Genomic DNA, 6,231 nt, shown 5'->3' with positions numbered 1-6,231 from the left:
TGGTATATTGGCACGGCAGGCGGGTAGCGTTATCACCAGTATTTCGTCGTGGTGTGCCTAAGTGTGTATCCCTCTTTGGTTTATCGTGTACCATACAGTAGGCTTCTCGTGCACGTGCCAGTTCATAAATATCGAGGCGACCAGCAGCAGGCACCATGCGATGCGGGCCTGTACCAAAAGCCAACGCAAGGCAACCCGCTAGTCTCGGCAGCAGAGTATCACTGATAACTGACAATGCGGGCTATTATAGTTTTCTGCATTTACTCCCAGCGTGTAATTTTTTAATCCATGCGAATGACCACGTAGACATAAGCGTCACATTCGCAAGCGTGTAAAATCGTGTGCTCATTATGTTAGTGAACTTATTTTACAAAAGATTACTCTGAAATCGACGAGGAGTAGGCGGCCAGAATGGCAACGGTCTACCCTAATTCCGCAATGACTATGATCGCCATCAAAACGACAGTGGCGCCGCTGCCATCGCTGTCACGACTACCTGCAACTTTAGTCACGCGAGTTTGAAATACTAGCTTCCCATAGACATATTCGATGACAGCCATACTGGTTTCTGCCTTTACGACAACGATGTTTACCACGTGCTATCGACAATCGACGAGCGGCAGCAACAACATTCTAATTGGAAACTTGAAAAAATTAGGATTGCTAAAACTGGCGAGCAATGCTGGTTGAACGATAACCAACATGCAGCAGCATCCTCACGCGTGAAGCTAGACTAGTAGACGCCATGTTTAATAACTGAGTATTGTAATGCAGCAGGTTATTTACCGATTTCATAACTGAAGCGGCCAGGATGTGGAAACAAAAAACGATGTCGCTAACCCCATCAAGTAAGCCGCTAGACAGTGTGTTGATAACGCAAGCAACAAGACCAATAGACATCATGTTGATAACACCAGCAACAAGACCAATAGACATCATGTTCATAACACCATCAACTAGATCTCTAGACATAATGTTGATAACAATACCAGCCAGATTCCTAGACATACCGTTAGTACCCCAATCAGCTATGCCACTAGCAACCAGGTTTATAATACCACCAGTTAGGTCGCTTAGACATCCTTTTGATAACTTTCCATACACGGCTTCTATACTAGATGCAGTATTGAGAATCCCATCAGTCAGACTTCTGGGCATCAAGTGTGTAATTTCAGCAGCTAGCACCTTTTGGTCATGCTGATAATTCCGTGTATTAAAGGCATCGGACATCATGATAACAATGCACCGGCTAGGACCGTTGGCATGATGCTGATAATTATAACTCCTTAAGCTGAGCATGTAGGCACCAGTGGAATGTTGGTAACGCCACCAGCTAGGCCCGTAAGCGTCAGCACCATTCGTCGTCGTCGTCAGAGTCACTGTGCCGCGGTGGACTGCGGCGGGGCGACCGGCGCCCCCCACGCTCACCCCTGCTCACCGTCCCCGGTTTCATGCCGTTGGGTCGCTTGTCGCCGTGCGCGTTATCTCGCGCGTGGCGGTGACCAGCTCCGCTCTGAGGCTTCGCTGCGGCGTCGCGTACGCGCATGCGCGAAGAGGGCGACATGCCGTGGGCCTGTGGCGGCATCGCGCGCTTGGCCGCGTGCGTCGGCGACGCCTCCAGCTTCGGGAAGTTGATGCTGCCGGGTGATTTGGTTGGTGCAGGCACGGTAGGCGACTGAGCGACGGTGGGCAACTTCAACGGCAGTTCTCCGTGTTTGATCTGCAGATTGAGCGTGGAAGGCTTGCTAGGGGTGGCGGGCAGGCGGCGGCCCATGGAGCGCGCCCGTGGCGGCGGTGCGGCGGGGCTGGGACTGCGGGAGCGCAGGTCGAGCTGCGTCGTGCCGTAGTACTCGTTCGACAGCGGCGTCAGCACGGGACTGGGACTGCGTGAGCGCAGCTCGAGCGACGTCGTCCGGTAGCGTAGCTGCGGCGTCGGCGACGGCGCCGGCGACGCGAACGGCTGGGCATGGCCGTGCAGCGGCACGCGGCGGCTGCGACTTCTGCTCCTATGCTCGGGCGATGTGTGTGTCAGCGCTTCTTCGTCTTTCTTCTTACCTGCACCGGGAATCAGCGGAGACGTGTGAGAAAAGAGGCAAGTATGGAGTGTGGACATTTAACCTTGATATCACCCTTGAACTCACTTGACCAACTTCTACTGAAGTGCCCAGGTGAGCATAAAAGATTAACGTCTGCTGACGTTATATGTTATTCAAACAATCGAACGTAAACAGTGATCAAGAACTATTTCGTTCACGCATCGCGCACACGCATACACGCACACACGCACACACGCACACACGCACACATACACACACACGCACGCACGTACGCACGTACGCACGCACGCACGCACGCACGCACGCACGCACGCACGCACACCATCTCTCTCTCTCTCTTTCTTTCACTCCTTCCGTGTCTCTGTCTACATCAATCTTTCTCTCTGTGTCTGTATATGTGAGTGCGTACGCGCACGCGCGTATGTGTACACGGGTGTATGTGTGCGCATGTGTGTGCGGGCGCTCGCACGTGTGCGTGCGTGCGTGTATGCGTGCGTGTGTGAGCGAGTTTATATGTGTTAGCGGTTTATTGTCAGGCGCATTTGCTAGTGTTTTCATGTTCCTTCCACGTTTGTTACGCGCGAAAATATGGTTCAATGCCGTGTAACATTGGAGCTTTGGTGTAAAACCCGACTATACGGGAATGGTGCGCAAACTTTTGCCTCCAACTATCAATTCTCTAACTACCATTTTCAGTTAAATACTTAAATTCGGAAGAATCATAGATCATCGTAAAAAGATTGTGGGGCCAATGTGTTATTGATATAATCAAGGGTATATAGGAGTCTCTTATATGCACGACATTATACACTAGCGGTGTGCACGGATGACGACCGATTGGAAGCTAGCGCGCCCGCTAGTTTATATATTTACCTCTGAACTTGTGCATGCGCTCTTCAGCCGCCATGTCTCGTGCGGTGTCGCACAGACCTAGCACGGCCTTGGAGAACATGTCGGCTCGGCGGGGTGACGGCGACCGTGACATGCTGCGATTTCTCCAGCCGCCTGTAACGTACACACATAATATACGTACGCGTCATATCTACACACACACGCACGCACGCACGCACTCACACACACACACGCACGCACGCACGCACGCACACACGCACACACACACACACACACATACACACGAACGTCCACACACAGACGCACATACAGACACACACACACACACACACACCCACACGCATGCACGCACGCACGCACGCACACACACACACACACACGCGCGCACCCACGCACACAAGCACGCACGCACGCACGCACGCACGCACGCACGCACGCACACACACGTGATGAAGACGTGTGCCATTCCCCAAACTGCATGCAGCGCCCCCTTCGTATAACTTAGTAAATTGAGCCAAAGCGAAAGCGCCACCTATCTCTCGTGGAGTTTGGTCATCCCCATGCGGATGCTATGTTCGTCACTGTGCCAGCAGGTTATCATATATGAGACGGGATGGCTATATTTGTGGATGGGTGGGTTGGGGGGAGGGGGTTCTAGTGCCGTTTCGATACATACTTCCGAGATGTATAAGACAGTGTAAGATAAAAAGAGGCCTATGTCTGCATACATTCCAAGTAAACTTACCGGTCGCGAAAATATTCGCTTACAGCCTATAGTTTTGCACTTATCTCACGCAATAACTGATTCAAAACTGTCCACATAAGTAGTGATAAAATTATTATCCAGTACATGATATTATGCCAGTCCCTGATATATTAGACTGGCATAATTAAAACTTTTAAATATTATCGATGGAGACCGCTGACTCATCCTTAGCTTGAAGCTCCGTCATATGAGCCTCGTTTGCTTTTATCGCGCCAATAGTTTAATAAAGATGCGTTACAGATTAAAACATTATCTGTCGCTCCGCCTAAAGAGAAACAGCCCAGTACAGGTATATAATTCGAAGGTATCACGGTCCAGCGTAAACTTTACACATTTTAGTATATTATCTAACCATTCTAAAGGTAACTAGAGGGTCCGTTGTTAGAAACATAATAACTAGTCACAACTATCATAAATGTCACGACTTTCGAACTGAAGTGTCTTGCAAAAGCTATGAAATTTTATACTTAATATCGTCATAGGTATTTTTATGATGCTTCAGATAACGGGACGCAGATAAACAACTTCAACATACAGGTTCGGCCGATTACGGTACTTCTGCCATTGCCATCAATGCGCATAATGAAGCCCTACCTGTACCTCTGACGGATGGAGACTGCGAGCGGGTGGGCGAAGGTGACGTCGCCCTGTGAGGCAGTGGCGACAACGGGGGGCTCATCTTGCGAGGCTCGGGCGTCGTGTCGCTGTGCGAGCGCTGCACCGTCTGGTGGCCGGGAGGCCTAAGGCCACCCGCATAGTCATGATCGTCCTGAAACAATAGACAAGTCGGTGTTCACATCGTGCGACGTACGATGACAGAACACGACACGAGCTGCGTGCCACTGCCGCATGCGTTCGATATATATATCCGCTGAATGCTAACAGGCCAAGCTCCTTCTGCTCTAACATCACTGTTTGCGGCATCTAGCTACTTTACACACTAGATAGGCATAGCCTGCTATAGATCGTGCGATATCAAAACTATTTGGAAGTGGTTGCAAGTGCCTGTGATGTGAGGTGACGTTCTCGTGGACTCCCGAACAGGTAATCGATGTTGATTCATCGGTCTTGCGAATTCACTGAAATCTATTCGGAAGGACAGCACACTACTCTAACCCTCCTTATCCCGACGAGTTCACTATCTGAGCCTCAAAGGAAAGCGCAGGTGCGGAGGCGCGTGCATGTGTGTATTTCTGTGTGTGTGTATGTGTGTCACCTCCTCTGTGTGCGCGCGTGCACGTGTGAGCGTGCAGGCGCGCACGTGTGTGCGTCTGCGTGTGTGTGCACATGAGTGCGTGCGCGCGCGCGTGTGTCTGCTAGTGAGTGGAGATTGGGGTATAGGGGCGATGAAGGTAAATTAACTAGCCATGTTGGTACCCTCTATACTAACCTTCACTGCCTGAATCGCGCACATAATACGCCCGAAGTTAAAGATCGTTTTAGAGACGCAGCGCGTCTTGCTCGAGTAGCGCGCGCTCACTATTCGCCACGTTAACGCCACTTGAGAATTACGCGCGTGTGAGAACTTACGGACGAATCGACAGTTGTCGAGTTGAGTTTTGGCATAGAGGTGGCGCGCAACTCGTGAGCAGCAGACAGCAGCGCCGAGCCTATCGTCAAGCTGTCGCCCGTCTTGTGCACGTCGCGCAGCTCAATCCCCTAGTGGCCACACACAGAAACAGGCGGTGAGTGTGAGTGAGGAGCATATAAATCAGTGATTCGTAGGCTCTGGTGTGAGTGAGGAGCATATAAATCAGTGATTCGTAGGCTCTGGTGTGAGTGAGGAGCCCTTCGCACATCGTAGGTCAGTACGACTGTGATGGGCAAGCGTCCGCGTAGTGACAGTGCTGCCACACTGCGTACACGATGATCATACGTTTGCTCGCGTGTGATTGCGTTTCTCTGCATATATATCGAGAATATACATGAATCCTATAAGAGGGTCGGTGTGCTCTTGATGTACATAAAATATGTATGTGTTCATATCGTGCATGCATCCCACAGTCCCGTCTCTGAAACATAGCGACGTCAGTTGCCGTGTAATTGCGAGCACTGACTGTCGGCCATTGTTCTGAGGGAAGAGGTCGTTCCATCACAGGTGCTTGACAACAAAATTCTCACTACCATCTAGTAACACTATATTAGTTTCTAATCGCTGGCAAATAAGCTTTCAACATCGGTAAATTTCACTCGTATATGTCGCTCTGTTATACGAGTAAATTTGCCAAGATATCGGCTAACGCTCCATTTTAGGGTTCCCATGATATATGTATGCATATATGCACACACACACACATATTATATATATATATATATATATATATATATATATATATATATATAATATTGTTCTGATAACACGGCATACTATCGAACATCGTTCAGATTCATGTATTTCGTGTCTAGCCTTATCCAAACATCAGTTATTTTACTGCTATCTACGTATACGAATGGTGCATCACCCAGGATAACGCACACTAAAAGTACTAGATAATAAAGATGACTAAAACTAACCACTATCAAATGAGCGTCTATGGTACTTGCATAATTTTTAGC

The sequence above is a fragment of the Priapulus caudatus genome, unplaced genomic scaffold (genome assembly GCF_000485595.1).
Source record: "Priapulus caudatus unplaced genomic scaffold, Priapulus_caudatus-5.0.1 Scaffold1, whole genome shotgun sequence".
Taxonomy (NCBI): domain Eukaryota; kingdom Metazoa; phylum Priapulida; class Priapulimorpha; order Priapulimorphida; family Priapulidae; genus Priapulus; species Priapulus caudatus.
This window is presented reverse-complemented; position numbering follows the sequence as displayed.